The sequence below is a fragment of the Podarcis filfolensis genome, assembly GCF_964270895.1.
Source record: "Podarcis filfolensis genome assembly, chromosome: 12".
NCBI classification, from domain to species: domain Eukaryota; kingdom Metazoa; phylum Chordata; class Lepidosauria; order Squamata; family Lacertidae; genus Podarcis; species Podarcis filfolensis.
In genome coordinates, this window is record NC_139614.1 from 7,517,867 (window position 1) to 7,538,264 (window position 20,398).

The 20,398-nt window shown below is 45.5% G+C and overlaps 1 protein-coding gene and 1 long non-coding RNA gene across 3 annotated transcripts in view; one reads left to right on the forward strand and one right to left on the reverse strand.

Moving 5' to 3' along the window:
- The window catches only part of PDE1C (phosphodiesterase 1C), a 343,488-nt gene that overhangs the window by 34,293 nt on the left and 288,797 nt on the right, over positions 1 to 20,398 (forward strand). The window lies entirely within an intron of this gene.
- Positions 15,567 to 16,306, reverse strand: LOC310745672. Its single transcript, XR_014540301.1, has 2 exons — positions 16,193 to 16,306; positions 15,567 to 16,057 (listed from the first exon to the last, which is right to left on the reverse strand). It is a non-coding gene; the product is annotated as an uncharacterized lncRNA (long non-coding RNA).

A 20,398-nucleotide genomic window follows, 5' to 3' on the forward strand; every position in this document is an offset into this window, starting at 1 on the left:
ACCCTATACTTGGCGCCTCTGGCCTCTCATATCATCACAAACTCTGCCCTTCTTTAAAAGCAGCAATGCATGCTTGAGAACAGTGAAAGGCAAGTAGTCCTGGATATGAATTTTTACTTAAGACTATAGGAAGCTTATTCTTGAATCTGATCTAGTTCAGCAGTCACGGCAAGAATAATAGAATTGTAGAGTTGGAAGAGACCAAGAGGGTCATCTAGTTCAACCCCCTGCAATGCAGGGATCTTGTTCCCAACGTGGTGCTCAAACTCATGACCTTGATATTAACAGCCGCCTGCTCTACGGACTGAACTATCCAACCCCAGCAACCAGCAGCTGCTTTTGTGGTTTATTGCAGATTGAGAAGCAAAGAGAGAAGCGGAAAAATGTGGAAAAATAAAAATAAAGAGAGAACTGGATTCAAAGAAGTGCCTGTCAACTCTAGCACATTTGAGAATCAATTTCTCTCTTGTTTCTCCACTGCAAGTTGGCCAGTATTTCACCAGCCAATGACCACCTTCTTTCTGCCCACTGTTTTTTTAGATTGTGACCTGAGCAACAGCACATTTAACCCTCAATCCCTTTTATGGGAACGTTGTGTATGTACTTAAGCCTGTCCCATTGAAATAGCTCTACCTCTCTTTTAAATCAGAACCAGTGAAGGTGGTGAAGGTCCTGTGTGAGTGCCTGGAGGCGGTTGGAGGATGAATGGCGGCTAACAGATTGAGGTTGAATCATGACAAGACAGAAGTACTGTTTTTGGGGGAGAGGGAGCGGGCGGGTGTGGGGGATTCCCTGGTTCTGAATGGGGTAACTGTGTCCCTGAAGGACCAGGTGCGCAGCCTGGGAGTCATTTTGGACTCACAGCTGTCCATGGAGGTGCAGGTTAATTCTGTGTCCAGGGCGGCTGTCTACCAGCTCCACCTGGTACGCAGGTGTAATGGTTTTAGGGGTTGCTCGTGCGTAAGTTGCCGCCACTCCTGGCTAGGTTGCCTGGTTAAACCTTTTCTGTCTGGACAGCCATTCACTTCGTGGCTGTTCAGTCGCTAGCAGAATCCGTCAGTGGGCGTTTCTTGAACTTCTTCCAGCAAAGAAGTTCTTTGACGCCAAGTCTACGCCTACTTTCCCTGCGTGGAAGTCTTCTGCGCAGGGTGGGTGTGGGTAGCGGAGGACCCGTGCTCTCCCCGCTGGTCTCCGGCGAGGAGTCCTGGAGCCCCCTCGCCGATTCCCCCATCTGTCCCCCTTTATCCCTGGTGTTACGCTGATTTCCTTCCCCAGCTGATGAGCTGCCTCTCTCCCTGCTGGGCCCTTCTCCAGCATCGCTTGGGAGCCTTGCCTCCGCCTCTAGCTCCGATGTCAGTTCCCTGACAGCAGGCTAAGACCCTACCTGCCCGCGGACTGTCTCACTAGAGTGGTGCATGCTCTAGTTATCTCCCGCTTGGACTACTGCAACGCGCTGTACGTGGGGCTACCTTTGAAGGTGACCCCAAAACTGCAATTAATCCAGAATGCGGCAGCTAGACGGGTGACTGGGAGTGGCCCCCGGGACCACATAACACTGGTCCTGAGAGATCTGCATTGGCTCCCAGTACGTTTCTGAGCACAATTCAAAGTGTTGGTGCTGATCTTTAAAGCCCTTAACGGCCTCGGTCCTGTATACCTGAAGAAGCATCTCCACCCCCATCATTCAGCCCGGACACTGAGATTCAGCGCTGAGGGCCTTCTGGCAGTTCCCTCATTGAGAGAAGTGGGGTTACAGGGAACCAGACAGAGGGCCTTCTTGGTAGTGGTGCCCGCCCTGTGGAACGCCCTCCCTTCAGATGTGAAGGAAATAAGCAGCTATCCTATTTTAAAAAGACATCTGAAGGCAGCCCTGTTTAGGGAAGTTTTTAATATTACTGCTGTATCGTTTTTAACACTCGATGGGGAGCCGCCCAGAGTGGGTGGGGAAACTCAGCCTGATGGGCGGGGTATAAATAATAAATGATTATGATTATGATAGCACTTGAGCATGCTTCACAGTGGTGGGATCATGTTCTAATGAAACCACTTCTCACCACTTCCTGCATATTTATGGCCTGCAGTAGAATGCAGCTATAAACAGGGCTTGGTTTAAGTCAAGGAACTGGAATCTGCAGGCCATCACATGCTTTTGAATTCCAATTGCCATCAACGTAGCTATTAATTCCCAATGGGAGTTGTAGTTCAGCCACATCTTGGTGGGCGGCAGGTTCCATATTGCTGGCTTAAGTTACGATTTGCCAGAGCTTAGCTCTTCAAGAATGTGCAGCCAGAGTCTCTGAATGTGTGGAGTACTAATAAAGAAAAGATTGTCTTTCGCAATGTTTAGAGCCACCTCACCCCAAATATCTGGAATTAGGAGTAAAGGCTTACAGAGCCTAGTGGGTGGCCATCAGATAGCCCTATTGGAAATTCGGTATGTATCAGGATGTTGTCAACGGCTCCTGGCTGGTTGCCCAGGAAAGTATAAAGACAAGGAAAAGTATCTTACTGTCCTTTTTTATTTCACTCTTTACAGAGAGAGGCTATAGAACCCAGCCTCTTGGATAATGGCGTTGCCCTGAGTGAATCTCCACCCCCCTTCTCTCCCACTTCCTCATTCGTCATCTTCATCATCTCCTCTACAGTGCCGCTAAGTGTCCTCTGTCTTTGAGCTCTTTGCTCTCCTACTTTTAAGGCTCGCCGGGTTCTGGGAGATGAAGGGTCTGGAATGCTTTCTAATGACAACGTGTCAGCTAGGTATTGCCAGGGCCGTATTAACCATAGGCACTAGGGGTGCAGGGCACCTGGGCCCCGGGGTCTCAGGGGTGCCAGGCTGAGAGTCTGGGGCCTGAGAGTTGGAATCTGGTGGGCTCTTCTGCTCTTCTGCTGCAGGCGGCTCTGTGCTGCGAGTTTGGGGGTGAGCGAGCCAGCGAGACACTGAGGTGGCCAGCCGACTCCACCCTCCTGCGTTCCTGGGATTGGCGTAGGGCCAATTGGCGTAGGGATTGGAGAGGCCACCCAGTGCATACTGCTTACACCACGAGGCGCCCAGCTTCAGTCACTGATGCTGGTGTCTCGGGCTGGTTTGTTGCGCTGGGTTCCTTATGTTTCCTGTTTTCTTTCCCTCAGCAGAGATAAGCATAGTGTCAGCTCCCTAAAAAAGGTTGATAACTCTGGGCAACCTGGGAGGCGGCGTCAGGTGGATTTTTGTATCCTGGTGCCGCATATGCTTAAGACAGCCCTGGGTGTTGCTCTGGCTCTCCCACGATTTACCCCCTCATCTGCCTCTGAGCTGTGACCTCCCTCAAACCCCTGTTGTAAGTCTAAACTGTCTTCCTCTTCCTTCTCCCTGGAGGCAGTCTCCACCATTCCTCCTCTGCCCAGTCCCTGACAGTATGGCTGCATGCTTTTGTTTGAATAAATTGCCACAGGAGCGGCACCAACTAGCCACAATTTGTAGAGGGCCTACAAAACTGTCTCAAGAGGGAGCTGGGAAGCATGGGAGACAAACTGTAGGATGCTTTCCTATGTAACACACTGAAGTGGAGACAGAAGGATGATAGTCTCTTAGCCTGCGCCCAGAGAGTTAAAAACAGACATTTGAAAACGTCTAGCCATCTGGACTTTGCAAGTTTCACGCAGGTGGGGTGAAAGCTGTGAGATGACCAGCCCACTCCACAGCCTAACACCTTGGTCGCCCACGTACCTTGCTTTCAGACCATACGGGTCCTTTTAATCCAATCCTTCCTCATCTCAGATAAACACACTCTGCTTTCTTTGCTGTTTACAGGGTGAATTGATGTACACTTGGGGCTTTTTAGATGTCTAGCAATTAGCGTTCATTTTTTAAAAAAATAATAGTCCTGGGAGGGAAATTCAAATAAAAACAAAATACTTGCCATTTGTGAACTTTGAAACAGGTAACATGGACAGATGTGGGTTGCCATTCCCTCTCCCCTTCTCTGCCTGGATTACTTCTTCAATATAATTAAATAATCAATGTGCTATGTAATACTAATTCAAATAATAATACCTTCAGTGATGAAGCTTGTTACTCCAGTTTTGCTGTCATGACAACTGCGTCTTGAGTCACTTGTGCTGTGCAATTTCTTCAGAACAAAAGGAGCAAGATTTAGAATTAAGATAAGGTGCCGCTCTTAGAAGTTTCAGCATTAACTGATGTCCTAGACGAGCAACGAGGATACTTGCTTCAGTTAATTAAAAATAAAAATTAAACACTGTAGGTCTTTTGCTGAAACAACTGAAGGAGCTGCTCTAGTGATTTTCCTTCCCATTGTTCTCAGTGACAGGGAACTAGAAAGAAAGAAAGAAAGAAAGAAAGAAAGAAAGAAAGAAAGAAAGAACCCAGGAAGGGATAGAATAGCACAAGAGCACTGCTCTGCCCTTATTTTGGTGGAGTAATTGAGTCATCTCCCCTGTGCCTTTAGGATTGCAGCCTTAGGGAAAGTTATGTGAAGTCCTGTGAAACATCTGTGAAATGTAGCAAAAGCCATATGTGCCCTGCCTCTCACTCAGCGCAGGCAGGCAGAGTTTCTGACGTTGAAGTAAGAAAGAGATCTCTGTTCAAGCAAGTAACAGTACACTCTTGACAGTGGACAACAGAGTTGTGGAGACACCATTCAGGAGTTCAGGAACCATACAAGGCATTCAGAACTGGACAGAAGTAGCGAAGATGTCCCAACTGTTTACACACCCTGCCCACCAAGCTTTTAATGATGTGCGCTCCTCTAGAGTAGGTGGGTATATTCCCATCTGTGGAGGTTGCACTTGGTTCCAGGCAACCATTCTATGCTCTCCTCTTCCAATTCCCGATCCAATGCTGCCTCCTGAGTTGAGTCCCCATTGGCTGCCCACAGTACTTCCCAACTTCCACTAAGGCTCCCTGTCCTGCTGGGGTGGACCTCATTGGAACTTATGTGATACCTAGCAAAATGCAGGCAAAATCTATGTGAAGTTAGAATTTGGTGAAATCTGATGAAGGTTATGAGACCCTTGGTAGAACCCAGTTGAAGCTTATGCAAAATCTAGTGAGAGACTCTAGACATCGTGAAACTTCCCGTGGCAGTGTGTGGTTTGGGCTGACACTTCGGTGGGAGGGGAGATTTAAGCCATTGTCCCAGGCATGGTCCTGATCTGGATGCCCTTTCCTGTGGTTTCCTTTTAGTAAGAGCAGCAGCAGCTAGGACACAAAGGCCACACAGATGATTAACATTGTTATGTACTGAAGTTCTCACCCTGGGCCAGCAGGGGGATACTGTAGATACCGGTAGTTTTCACTCAGGTCCACATATGCAAATAAGGGATTGAAAGTGACGTTCAGTGATTGGATAGTTACAGAAAGTGATTACTGTTGCGTTGTAGTGGAGCTCTATATAAGCAGGCTGGCTGAACCCTTCACTTCAGTTTTGTTCTGTCCTGTGAATAAACAAGAGCTGTTTGAAGAATTGCTGTGTCGTCTGATATGTTCACCCACAACTTAACAAACATCAAGTCTAGTTCAAGTGAAACATTACAGTACCTCATGTTACGTCCGCTTCATGTTACATTCTTTCAGGTTTACATCCTGCGGTGACCTGGAAGTACCGGAAAGGGTTACTTCTGGGTTTCACTGCTCGCACATGTGCAGACGCACAAAATGACATCACGCGCATGCGCAGAAGCGGCGATTCACAACCCACATATGCACAGATGCACCGCTGCAGGTTGCGTTCCTTTCATGTTGCGAACGGGCCTCTGGAATGGATCCCGTTCACAACCAGAGGTACCACTGTATTTGGCAAAAGGCATCCTACCCTGCTCCTCAAACCACATACAATCCGTACAACGGGAAAGATTCCCAAAATGACTCAAAGGTTGATTTCCGCGTGCCAGCAAACCCCGCCTTTCAAAGCACAACCATAATGATTAAAAGTAGATTTTACCTTATGTTTTTCCTATGCTCTTACTGCCTGATGCTTGATTTGCAAGTCAGACACATCACATTATCATGAGAAAAGACTGCCTGTTACCAATAGCAGCAAATGGAAGCATGAATGCCTTAATCCTGAACTGCTTTTGTCAGACATTTAGACATTTTTCATTGCAACAGCCCCCTCCTCCTCACATATCAGCAATATGGCTTTCAAACTCGGCGTTAGGGTGATATAAAAAGTCATTGTTAAGAAAAACCTCCCCTCTCAAAAACAGCAGGCAATTTAATTTCCTTTTTGTATGAAGCCACACAACGCTTTCTTTCAGTCTCTCTATATTATTATTGGTGTATGTGGAAGTTTGAGAGCCTTTCTGTAAGCTGGGGGGCGGGGTGGCCACCCACAAGGCATGGTATGTTTGTGTGTGTGTGTTGATGAAGGAGCTAGCTGAGGGAAGATTAGTTTCTCTCTGGAAAACTGAGCAGCATTCAAAAGGTGGGAGAGACAATAGTTGACTCAAAGCAGTGAATTTGAAGCCGTTTCCTTAAACCCCATAAACAAATCTCCATCTTCCATCAAAAACAAGTCCAGGTTATATGCAATATCCTTATGTGGGTCCCTTCTCGAGCTGTCGGTGAGTGCCTGGAAGTGGAGAAGGACCCCTCCTTCCTTCAGATTGCATAGGTCTTCCTGGTGCCAACTTAACTGAAGAGAATTCAAACAGCAGCAGCACTCCTTGCTCCATCCCACAGCCAGGCAACAGGATGTTAGGTTTGGATATTGAACTTTGCTTTGCTTTTCTGATTTCCCCACGAGTGGAAAATTCCAAATTCACTGAGACTCAAGAACTGGGATGTCACCTTTACAAACTGTAACAACTCCCATAAAGAAAAAACAGGCAAAGATTTCAACCTACTTCCACCCCAAGGCTGATGAAGCAAATAATCCAGGAAACCTCCATTCTCATGAGTGGTCTGTTGACCACACCTGGCTTGGAAGGGAGGAGAAAACTAATGTCGGAGGTGAGGGAGTGGACCTGGCAACAGAACTAGAACAAGCTGAGCTAGCCAAAGAGTGACCTGAAGCAAGTTTAGAACAGGAGCTATTCCTGGAAAACCTAGAAGCCATGTCAAACGAGCCTCCCCTCCCCTCCCTATCAGGAGAGAATTCAAGGTGCCCTTCCCTGAGCCGACTGAGACAAATGGCCAAACAGCTTAAGGTTACAGTACCCGGACAACTTTATCTTCTACTTGTCAGGGATGTTTGAAGAGTTACTCAAAATTCATTTCACACAGATAAGCAAAGAACTTAAGCCACTGAGACTCTGAATTCCAGGGTTGTGGGTTTGAGCCCCGCATTGGGTGAAAAATCCCTGCATTGCAAGGGGTTGGACTAGATGACCCCCATGGCCCCTTCCACCTCTACAATTCTATGATTCTATGCTTGTACAAAAAAAAGGGGGTGGGGTGAGTTTGTTAGGTTTCTGTTATGCCACTGTGCAGTTCTTGGAGTCACAAGACTCTGTTGACATTCCAGACTGTTGGAAGTCTCACGGGAGATGGATGTTGATGTTACTGGTTTCCTGTTTCTTTGTTCCTGTTGTTGTCTGTCTCTCACAGAGAGCAGACGCATATTCTTTCTGTCCTGCATAGTTAGAAATAAACGTAGCAATGTAGTACATATTTCTGGCTCTTCTGTTGCTTTCTGGGTACTCTGCGTAATGGGGAGTGTGCCTGAAGCCTCATTAAAGGCTTAGGTCGTTAATCACCATCAGAGGAGAGTCTAGATGGATTCCGAAGATACAAGGAGGAGAGCCATTATAGCTTGGTTGTACGGAGGCTCCGACAGGGTTCGGCTTGAGGGCAATGCCGTATGGACGCATACCCTCCAACATTTCTCCGATGAAAATAGGGACGTCCCATTCCATAATGATCATTTCACTGTTTATACCCCACATGTCTTATTGGGTTGCCCCAGAACTCTGGGCAGCTTCCAACATATATAAAAGCATAATAAAACATCAAACATTAAAAAAACCAACAACTTTCCTATACAGGATTGCCTGCAGATAGCTCGGGGCTTGGATAACTCCACACCCTCCAACATTTCTCCAATGAAAATAGGGACGTCCTAAGGAAAAGTGGGGCGTTCTGGGATCAAATCAGAAACCAGAACGGTATCTCTAAATCAGGGACATCCCTGGAAAATAGGGACACCTGGAGGGTCTATGAATGATGGCGAAAAGTGTTGAATTCAAACAGCCTGAGGCACCCAAGGCCAACACCTCTTCAGAATTAGTGTGATGAAGCCAATCATGTGTTATGCAGGGCTGTACCACCTCAGGGTGCATGTGGGAAACTGTTTCTTTGAAAAGTTCCTGCACATGGGCAGGGCACTGCATAAGGTGGCATCTTAGGTTGGCAGTCTCCTCCTGATGTGTTAGCTATTTGCACATACATGGAAGTCCATCGTTCAGCCCGGACACTGAGGTCCAGCTCCGAGGGCCTTCTGGCAGTTCCCTCCCTGCGAGAATTGAGGCTACAGGGCCTTCACGGTAGTGGCGCCCGCCCTGTGGAGTGTCCTCCCATCACACGCCAAGGAAATAAACAACTACAGTATCTGACTTTTAGAAGACATCTGAAGGCAGCCCTGTTCAGGGAAGTTTAATGTTGTATTGTGTTTTTAATATTCGATTGGGAGCCACCCAGAGTGGTTGGGGAAACCCAGCCAGATGGGCGAGGTATAAATAAGTTGTTGTTGTTATTCTAATTTTGAAAAGTTAAGAGATTACAGACTCTGCAAAGAAGATGCAAAAATATTGACTGTCATCGCAATTCTGTAGAAACGGCAGAGGTTCCACTGTTTGTGAGGAAATAATAGGAATGGTATGGGATTGCTAGTAAGGGAGCATCAATGGATTGGAACTTCACAGTGAGAATAAATGATGAGGGCTCCAGTCCACCGTCTGATTCTGCAAGGAATCACAAGCCACTCATCTCGGTTCAAACAGGCATGGCAAGATGCCCTGAACCAGACCCAGATGGGATGAGTGATACATTCTGAGCTGCTTTCATGAAGTGGCCTTTGATTATTTGTTTACACTGACTACCTCCCTGTCCTGTCCTCTTGGATGAGCATCTTTTTCTGCACGCCTTTCGTGCCACATCATCTTTTTTTTTAAAAATAAAATATTTATTAAGATTTTACAAAAAACAAAGGTTTACAGAATAAAAAGAAAGCATATAAAAAGAAAGAAATAAGAAAAAACATACAAAAATACATAAAAAAGGAAAAATAAAAAATAAAAATAAAAATACAAAATGCAAAAAGCAAATAGATAAGAAAAAATTAAAAACAAATCCATTTTTTGATATCTTTAAACTCATTTGCTTGTTTCCTTGACCTCCTCACACCTCCCCTTTTTGTATTCCCATTTACATAATCAAATCAGCAAATCCTTACCCTCTTTCATTTATCTTAACTCTATATCTTAACATATTATAACTATATATTTTCATCCATTATCAATCCATTTTTTGCATATTCTGATTAACTTTGTTGCTAATGCCACTTATTTTCAATCCAGCATCATTTTAACATTCATTAATTTTACAATGTTTCTGCAGGTAGTCTTTAAATTTCTTCCAATTTTCTTCCACCAACTCTTCTCCCAGGTCTCGGATTCTGCCAGTCATTTCCGCCAATTCCATATAGTCCATCACCTTCATCTGCCACTCTTCCAGGGTGGGTAAATCTTGTGTCTTCCAATACTTTGCAATAAGTATTCTTGCTGCTGTTGTTGCATACATGAAGAAAGTTCTATCCTTCTTTGGCACCAATTGGCCGACTATGCCCAGGAGAAAGGCCTCTGGTTTCTTCAGAAAGGTATATTTAAATACCTTTTTCATTTCATTATAGATCATCTCCCAGAAAGCCTTAATCTTTGGGCACGTCCACCAAAGGTGAAAGAATGCACCTTCATTTTCTTTACATTTCCAACATTTATTATCGGGCAGATGATATATTTTTGCAAGCTTGACTGGGGTCATGTACCACCTGTATATCATTTTCATAATATTCTCTCTTAAGGCATTACATGCCGTAAATTTCATACCTGTGGTCCACAACTGTTCCCAGTCAGCAAACATAATGTTATGTCCAACATCTTGTGCCCATTTAATCATAGCAGATTTAACTGTTTCATCCTGCGTATTCCATTTTAACAGCAAGTTATACATTCTTGAAAGTATCTTAGTTTTGGGATCTAACAGTTCTATTTCCAATTTTGATTCTTCCACTTGGAAGCCAATTTTTTTGTCCAAATTATAGGCCTCTCTTATTTGATAATAATGAAGCCAGTCTCACACTTTATCTTTTAATTTCTCAAAACTCTGCAATTTCAATTTGTCTCCTTCTTGTTCCAAAATTTCCCAATATTTCGGCCATTTGGCCTCCATATTGAGCTTTTTCTAAGCCTTTGCTTCCATTGGTGACAACCACCTTGGGGTTTTATTTTCAAGTAAGTCTTTATATCTTATCCAGACATTAAACAATGCTTTCCTGACAATATGGTTTTTAAATGCTTTATGTGCTTTAACCTTGTCGTACCACAAATATGCATGCCACCCAAAAACGTTATTAAAACCTTCTAAGTCCAAAATGTCTGTGTTCTCAAGAAGCAGCCAATCTTTCAACCAGCAGAATGCTGCTGATTCATAATAAAGTTTAAGGTCTGGCAGGGCAAATCCGCCTCTTTCCTTTGCGTCAGTTAATATTTTAAATTTTATTCTGGGCTTCTTGCCCTGCCAGACAAATCTAGAAATGTCTCTCTGCCACTTCTTGAAACAGTCCATCTTGTCCAAAATTTGCAATGATTGAAACAAAAATAACATTTTTGGCAGTACATTCATCTTTATAGCTGCAATTCGACCCAACAAGGAAAGCTTCAAATTTGACCATATTTCTAAGTCTTTTTTCACTTCTGTCCAACATTTCTCATAGTTATCTTTAAATAAGTTTAAGTTCTTAGCAGTCATATTAACCCCCAAATATTTTACTTTCTTAACTAATGTTAAACCTGTCTCCTTCTGAAACCTCGTGCCACATCATCTTTGCCACTTCATAATCTTCATGCTGCAAGTATAAAGAGCTGCGCCGAGTGGTGAATAACAGTATTAATAATAGTGATAACACCCACGCCATATCCTCCTTCATTTGAACTTACAATAAAAAAAGCTTTCAATTGCCCACAGTATTCTAGCTCATCAATATTTCCCCCGCCCTCTGTTTCTTTTTAAATCTACATTCATTTTCCAGACCTTGCTTTTGAAAGTCTCCGTTTTTTGGATCTGCATCCACCGCAAGAGGGTTTGAGAACCAGTGGCTCTCCAGATGTTGTGGGAGTCCAGCTCGCACCATCCCATGCCAGTGACAAGGCTGGCAGAGGCTGATGGAAGCTGGTCCAATAACATCTGGGCGGAGGTCACAGGTTCCCCATCCTTAAACTGTGATAATAAAGTGCATGCCATTGAAATCAGTCCGGACGCAACCTTTAAAAGCATTAACTGTACAGTAGTACCTCTGGTTACATACTTAATTCGTTCTGGAGGTCCGTTCTTAACCTGAAACTGTTCTTAACCTGAAGCACCACTTTAGCTAATGGGGCCTCCTGCTGCCGCCGTGCCGCCACCGTACGATTTCTGTTCTCATCCTGAAGCAAAGTTCTTAATCCGAGGTACCATTTCTGGGTTAGCAGAGTCTGTAACCTGAAGCATATGTAACATGAAGCGTATGTAACCCGAGGTACCACTGTATTGCATTTTTGGAAACGCTAACTAACTCTAAAGGATAAATCACCCCATCTCTTTTGATGGTCCAGAACAAAAGATTCCACAGGGCCAAGAAGGGTGGCCTGAGGTGTTTTGACACATGAGGCGAAATGCCGTGGAGCCACCCCCAAGAACAGGAGGTCAAACTCTGTAAAGGCTTCTTCTTCTGTAAGCCCATGTGGAGTTTGCCCAGCTGGGTGTGTGGGTGGGGATATCCTTTCCAGATCCTTCCTCTTGCCTGGCTGTGGGGCTTTGCATTGGTTCTTCCCTCGAGGAGAAGATCTCCACACACACACTCCCAGCCTGGCAGCAAAGATGGGTGGTGGAACATCTCTCTTCTTGGCAATTGGGGGGCATTCTGCAGAGTTTTGCCACAGGTCCCTCTCTGCCCCTAGAGCCGGGAAGACGTGGTGTCCGCATGGAGATGCCGCCCTGGGGGAAGTACCACCTGAGGCAGCCTCATGGGTGAACCAGCTGTGAAGCCAAGGTAGCTTGCTCCACTTCTCTACTATGTTTCTGACCCACACCTGAAAATCCAGTGTTTCCTGGCTTATTCTTCATAGTCAGGGATGCGTGTATGCTGCCGTTCTGTGAAGCATGGAAAAATGCATAGAAAGTTGGATAAGACACAGTAGACACCTAAGAACAGGCTTCCTCAACCTCAGCCCTCCAGATGTTTTTGGACTACAACTCCCATGATCCATAGCTAGCAGGACCAGTGGTCAGGGATGATGGGAACTGTAGTCTCAAAACATCTGGAGGGCCGAGGTTGAGGAAGCCTGCCTAAGAACAAATCATAATTCTAGTAAGTGCTTTCTTCCGAAGGGTATGCAGTACTGAAACCATTTTTTCTAGAAGAAAAGCACTGATTCTAGTCTTTATGCTTCAAAGTACAGGATATCCCAGGAGCCCGATGGAACACAGTGCAGCCCTATGCTCTGTAACTGAGGGCGCTTTATTCCCAGTTAGGAGCGCATAGGATTCAAATTTTAGCTTACAAGCAGTTGGGGTGCCCAGCTACTACCCCTTCCCGTGAGAAGCAAAGCAGAATTAATTGAGAAAAAAGCAACATTGTGGAATCGTAACTTCTGCAAAATGAAAGAAATCATACTGATGTGCTTCGTGTTTCATCGGCAGTGTTTCTTGGTACAGAATTTGGATTGATTTTTTTTAAAGCATGGGGTACACAGCTCAGCAGGACTGACGCAAACCATGGCACCGTCTGAGCTGATCCGCCACTCCTCTTCCTTTTCCTGCCTCCTCTCTCTCTCCCCCCCACTTACTTTTAAATGTTTTGCCAGACAAAACAACCCTTTCCTGATGCTATGACTGTTGCTAGAGCTACTGTTGTCACCGGAGAGCCTTTGAAGTCACTGCCAACACCAGCCAGGCATCTTCTTGCCCATGGGTAGGCAAACTAAGACCCGGGGGCCGGATCTGGCCCAATCGCCTTCTAAATCTGGCCCACGGACAGTCCGGGAATCAGCGTGTTTTTACATGAGTTAAAATGCATCTCTGGGTTATTTGTGGGGCATAGGAATCCGTTCATTTCCCCACCCCCAAAATATAGTCCGCCCCCCCTCCAAGATCTGAGGGACAGTGGACCGGCCCCCTGCTGAAAAATTTTGCTGACCCCTGTTCTTGCCACTATGTGGTCTCTGCTGTGGCTGGCATCTATAGAGGCTGTGTGCCGAAGTGGTGTTGGGTTGCCACACCCATTCATCTCGGCTGCAACCAGGAAGAGGGCGTCAAGAGAGTGTCACTGGTTGGATGAGGAAGTGTGTGCAGGCTCTGGGGTGTATGTGAGTGCTGATTTGTCACCCCTGGTCCCCATCACCAGAGGCAACAACCTCATTTTGCCTAATGGTGGCCCAGGGTACATATTTAGCTTATAAAAAGGTAAAGGTAAAGGGATGCCTGATCATTAGGTCCAGTCATGGCCGACTCTGGGGTTGCGGCGCTCATCTTGCTTTATTGGCTGAGGGAGCCGGAGTACAGCTCACCGGGTCATGTGGCCAGCATGACTAAGCCGCTTCTGGCGAACCAGAGTAGTGCACGGAAATGCTGTTTACCTTCCCGCTGGAGCGGTACCTATTTATCTACTTGCACTTTGACGTGCTTTCGAACTGCTAGGTTGGCAGGAGCTGGGACCAAGCAACGGGAGCTCACCCAGTCGCGGGGATTCGAACCGCCAACCTTTTGATCGGCAAGTCCTAGGCTCTGTGGTTTAACCCACAGTGCCACCCGCGTCCCTATTTAGCTTATAAAGTCTCCTAAATAGTCTGTTTTAAAGACCACCCTCTCCATCCACTCAGGGATTCTCACTCAAGGTTGGACATATTACATGTTTAGGGATTGAAATATATTGGAACTTGGCAATGTTTAGAGAGACGTAAATTAGCAAACTTAATGATGACTACTTGAAGTCCCATTGGTTTCTATGGCATTGCTCTAAAGCAAGTGTCAGCAACCTTTTCCTGCCATGGGCCAGTCCACCGTCCCTCAGACCATGTGGTGGACCGGACTATATTTTGGGGAAAAATAATGAACAAATTCCTATGTCCCACAAATAACCCAGAGATGCATTTTAAATAAAAGGACACATTCTACTCATGTAAAAACATGCTGATTCCTTGAAATATACTTGAGAGAGTCGAGAGTGGATTTCATGCTCTTTATTCAGCTCATAGTGGTGAGGAGGAATGAAAGTTTCCCCAAAGTATCTGCTTTATATACATTATTTACACAATGGGCTGCACGTGATTGGCTAATTCCGGAATTCTCCTGTAGGCCAATCAGGTTGTGGATTCACTTCCATCTGGAGCTGGATTGGGTGGCTCCTGCAGACCAATCATATACTCCTGCATTGTTCTAGGACCAATCAGACTGCTGCATTCTGAATCCTATTGTTCTAGGACCAATCAGACTGCTGCATTTTGGATCCTATTGTTCTAGGACCAATCAGACTGCTGCATTTTGGATCCTATTGTTCTAGGACCAATCAGACTGCTGCATTTTGGAGCCTATTGTTCTAGGACCAATCAGACTGCTGCATTTTGGATCCTATTGTTCTAGGACCAATCAGACTGCTGCATTTTGGATCCTATTCAACTCAGTACATAACATTCCTGGACCGTCCGCAGGCCAGATTGAGAAGGCGATTGGGCCGCATCCAGCCCCCGGGCCTTAAGTTGCCTACCCCTGCTCTAAAGCAATACCCACAATACCCACCAATGCTCATCAATACTTGATTGATATATGATAGTTATACGATCATGGAAGAGCAACCCCCCCCCCCCATGTTTGCAGGAGAAGCTGTGCTTTCTGGAACTTCCTCTCTTACTTTTCCTGCTCCTTCTGACCTCGCCTTCGGAATCTTCCCAGCATCGTCTTGGTGTCGCTTTCTGCTTTAGGCTGCAGTCTTAACCTCACTTGCCTGGGAGTAAGCCCCACTGACTTCAACCAGACTTACTTCCGAGTAGGGCTAGGATTGTACTCTTAGTTAGCATTTTCCCCACAGCCTCAAATTCCAGGGTACTTAAATGTCTGCCTGGCCAATTTGATTAGTCAGTGCGTTTTGAACATCATGGTTTCTTCATCTATATTAACTAAAAACAATGTATTTAAGCCTTTCCCATGTTTAGGCTGAAAGAAACTCTCTCAAGAGCAAGAAGTTGACAACCATTACGTCCAAGCTTACACTGCACTCTGAGACTTGGTTCATGGCTGCAAGTTCCATTAGAATGCCCTCATTGAAGGCGCTGTAGAAATGCAATTTATTAGAAAATAATGGCCTTTTTATCAAGGGTGGTGGAAACAATGGCAAGCAAGCATTTTATTTTTCAAAGTATGGTTCTGAGTTTTTTTTTTTGCTGCCTAAACTGCTTGATTGGCTTTCCTAGCAAGCCATATGCTTTGGATGGTTCGGTAATCTGAGATCTTTTACATCCCCGTGGGAGTGTCGGTTCGCTGCGTTTATTCCATAACAGTCAAGGAAGTAGATCCTATAATGGGGTCTCCTCTCCCTTCATACGCATGTGGAACTACCATTGACGCTGATGGGACTAATCAGTGTGGACTGAAGGGAGAATAATTTCCATTGTCCTAATCAGCTTTAAAAAAATATTATTACTGAAGGCATTGCAGTAACCTGGGTAGATGCTTATAAGTACATCTGCAGAATACATCCCCACTGGCGTGACACTGAGCTCGCTCCACTGGGTTTCTGTGGACTGCTTGCCTGAAGTCCCTGCATAGTTCGTCTTCAGCTGTACTTTCATAACATGAAAGACCATACAACTGGAATATAAATGAATAGACAAATAGGAGGAAATTGTAAGAAAATGGGAGAGAGGGCAGCCTGCTTCTGTAGTGCAATTATTTCTTCTTTGGTCAGCGATAAAGTATTCTGCTTCTCTTCCTTCGCTCTCCTACCCGTCTGATGAATTCTGAAGTACCCATTAGGTGGTCCTGTTTAGTGGCACAGGAGACAATGTCACCAAAGGCCTTTTGGCAATGAGATGGAATTGTTCTCCCAGCCTGCGAGGTTTTTTCTTGTTTTTTTTACATCTTGCAGATTCCATCTCTTTTGTTTTGCAGTTCTGTTGTTGAGGCTGTTGCTAGGAGAGTTCTTCTTCAGCTTCCCCCACTCCCCGGTTCCCGGCAGGGACTTGCAGCTGTAGTTCTAGAATTCGGTGGAATCAGATGAGCCGGTCATCTTCCGTTTCCGTTTGCCTCTTCAAACGGTGCACATGTAGGGAGAGGGACTAAGTCAAGTGGGTTATTCACAAGATGTACCATATTTTTTGCTCTATAAGACTCACTTTTTCCCTCCTAAAAAGTAAGGGGAAATGTGTGTGCGTCTTATGGAGCGAATGCAGGCTGCGCAGCTATCCCAGAAGCCAGAACAGCAAGAGGGATTGCTGCTTTTGGAATATTTTTTTCCTTGTTTTCCTCCTCCAAAAACTAGGTGTGTCTTGTGGTCTGGTGCATCTTATAGAGCGAAAAATACAGTAGCTTTCAGGGGAACAGGCAGGGTCTGTGATGAGTGATAGCACATGCACAGGAATTACTGCAAATGTGCGTTACAGAACTGAAAGCAATTGTGTGCAAGCGCACACCGACTCCAATACCAAGCAAAAACAGTTTGAAACCTGTTCAGTTGTGATGACTTCCCCAAAGAAAAAATACAGGCAATGAGAGTCTTGCAACAACAATCTACACCACAAATAAGGAGACTCAGACATATCCAAACAGAAGCACAGCTGGCCACCAGAAGCAAATTGTCTATAAAGAAGGCACACCATGTCTGAAGATTTGCACCTATCATATAGCTGTCTTTGTTCAAGCTGGAACACAACAACTTTTCCCTAAGGGGAATAAACCATCAATAACTCAAGAAAGACTCATAGCTGAAATGGACTTTTAACTGGTGATCCTGAATTCTTGTGGGTTTATGGTGTTCATTGTTATTTGGCATTGATTTGTGAACTTGCGTCAGTGTAATAGAGATATTGTTTGGATATATTTGTATCTCTTTGAGCCGGCTGCATGCAATACTAAAGCAATCTATGCCTTAATAGGAATGTGCAAGCATTCCATCACCCAGTAAAGAGCATAGCTGTCAACGTTTCCCTTTTTTCAAGGGAAATTCCCTTATTCTGAATAGGATTCCTTGCAAGAAAAGGGAAAAGTTGACAGCTTTGGTAAAGAGACAGCAGCTTCAGAGCTCTTCTCTTGGTTCTCCTGTGCTGCTCTGAGTGAGGCCATGGTTTTGCACAGCATTCACCTAAACCAGGACTCATGGTTTGTCTCACTCCAGGCAAACCACAAGCTGTAACCAGTGTGTATTCTGGGATTTCCAGCTTGTGGTTTTTCGAGAGGAGACAGACTATGAGCCTGAGCTCTGTTGGCACACTCACCTAAACACAGTGTGTGCGTATGTGCACCAAATTTTAGTGTTGCCCAGGGCACCGCTGAATTTTGAGGACCCAATGTCTGCCACTGACAGTGGTTCTTGCTTGCCTGGGGAAAGAGAGGACCCTATTGGAAGTTTGTCCAGAAGAAGTTCCTTTCAGGCTGCAAAATGTGCCCTATTCCTGCTTATTTTGCCCTGAGTATAAATTGGAATTAGCTGTGCCATTAAAAATAATTGTTGATTTTCTTTTCCCATGCAGCTCTCCATCACTATGAGCAAAATAACAACCCCGAGGTTTTTATTTATTTCATTTTAATAGAGCAGTGTGCATGTGCAGTTTTACATGCTTATTTTTCAGCCTTTGGCTTTGAATCTCTTTTTATCAGTTCCCTTCAGAGCATTTTAACACTTCTTGTGTGTGTGTGTGATGAAAAATGGCTATCCCATCTCAGCATGGAAGACTTTGGGGGTTAAGTGGAGGCGGAGAGTTCAGCCTCTCTTTGCCTTGGTGGTGTTGGCAGGCTGCCTTGCTCTCCCAAGGGCTGAGTGCAAATATACCGTATTTTTCGCCCTATAGGACGCACTTTTTCCCCTCCAAAAATGAAGGGGAAATCTGGGTGTGTCCTATGGGGCGAATGCAGGCTTTCGCTGAAGCTTGGAGAGCGAGAGGGGTCGGTGCGCACCGACCCCTCTCGCTCTCCAGGCTTCAGGAAGACATCCGCAGCCTAGGCAGCCCTGCGGGAGTTCCCGCAGGGCTGTCTAGGGTGCGGATAGCAGCCTGCTTCCCGCAGCGCCAGACGGGCTGAAAGCAGAGCGCCCGGCGCTTAGGGAACGCATCTGCAGCCTAGGCAACCCTGCGGGAGTTCCTTGCGCCGGGCAGACATCCGCAGGGTGGGGAGCCCTGCAGGAGTTCCCCGCAGGGCTCCCCATGGTGCGGATAGCAGCCTGCCGCCCAGCGCCTGGGGCACCCTGAAGCAGAGCACCCTGTGCGCCGGGTAGACATCGGTCAGCCCCACAAGCTCGGGGGACAGCAGGGAGGCGTAGCGCCGCCATCCCGCTGTTCCTCGACCTGGTTCGGTTTCCTCGACCTGGTTTTTTGGGGGAAATAAAGGAAAAAATTTTTCCCTTTGTTTCCCCCCCAAAAAACTAGGTGCGTCCTATGGGACGGAGCGTCCTATGGGACGAAAAATACGGTAATAGACAGAATTGAAATTTTAAAAAAAATCAAATTGGCTAATATTTATTTATTTCAGTTTTTAAAAATGCCTTTTCACTGAAAAAGTCCTCAAGGTGGCTTATGAAACACCATCCACATATTGGATTGGTTCTTTTAGTGCTGGTTGATGGATGAATCTGGGAAGATGGCTCCTAACTAATCTGTCTGTATCCTCCTTTTTCTCCCCTTCCCGTAAAAATTGCTTCTTCTGTGTAAGGTGTTTTGAGACACCCACACAAAAATAAATCTAGAAGAGGCTTTTTCAGACAATAAAGGGCTGATTGCCCAGGTTGTGCGAGAAAATGTATTTTGTTTCTGCCTTGAACCTTTTAGTGTTCTGCATTCTACGGTTTCTTTTTATTCACATCTCCAGTACAATATTCCAAGGCCATTGTATAACAGCGATTGTTGGATTGTACAAGTGCCTGCTAATTCTTGATATTGTGCCGAATGTTGCAGGGGTCTCTCAAAGTGGTGCTTATCTAGGGCTCTCTTTGCATCCCTTTCTCTCACTACGGGCTGAAGAGAGTGGTGGAGACAGATGAGGATGTTGCGGGAAGTAAGCAGTCTCCAGAATATTTGGCCATAAATGGTTACAGTAACAGAGGTTTAGTAAATCACAGCAGCTTCACGTGTCAAGATAAAGCCACGATTTTGTTCCCTCCCCATTCCACCATCACCCTCAGAAAGTTGCTGAAGTGCAGTAGAATGTTGCACAAAGGTACCTGAAAGAAAATGGATTTTTAGGCAGAGAAATAGGGTGCAGTTTTCTTATCGTGGACCAGCCTCATTGGGTTTTCTTTAAATATAAGCTATGGGGAGAAATGGACATATTTTGGACACCTTTGCACTAGAGAAGTATAGCAAGAAGCTCCAACAGTTCCGGTCTTGCTGTCAGGGACTCTTGTATGGTTGGTTTACGCTGCAAAATTCTGCAAAATTCTGATGACGATAACAGAGATATAGAGCAGGAAGCTAAATCTCTGGAGTTATGGTGCAGTCAGGTGCAGGCGAGGAGCCCTACTCCAACAGCATTCATATTGAAATTAGTACAGTGGTACCTCGGGTTACATACGCTTCACGTTACAGACTCTTTTAACCCAGAAATAGTGCTTCAGGTTAAGAACTTTGCTTCAGGATAAGAACAGAAATCGTGCTCCGGCGGTGTGGCGGCAGCAGGAGGCCCCATTAACTAAAGTGGTGCTTCAGGTTAAGAACAGTTTCAGGTTAAGTACGGACCTCCGGAATGAATTAAGTACTTAACCCGAGGTAGCACTGTAAGGTTCTTCTTGGGGATTGGTGAATGTGTCAATTTTGATTTCTCTCCATTTTCTGTTTCTCACAACATCAGTTTGTGATCCCTTCCCCCTGGAAGGGTCTCAAAAAACCCATCAGTATTTTAGTGTTGCTTTCTTCCAATACAGTCGCACTTCGGAAGTCGAATGGAATCTGTTCTGGAAGTCTGTTTGACTTCCAAAATGTTCAGAAATCAAGGTGCGGCTTCCAA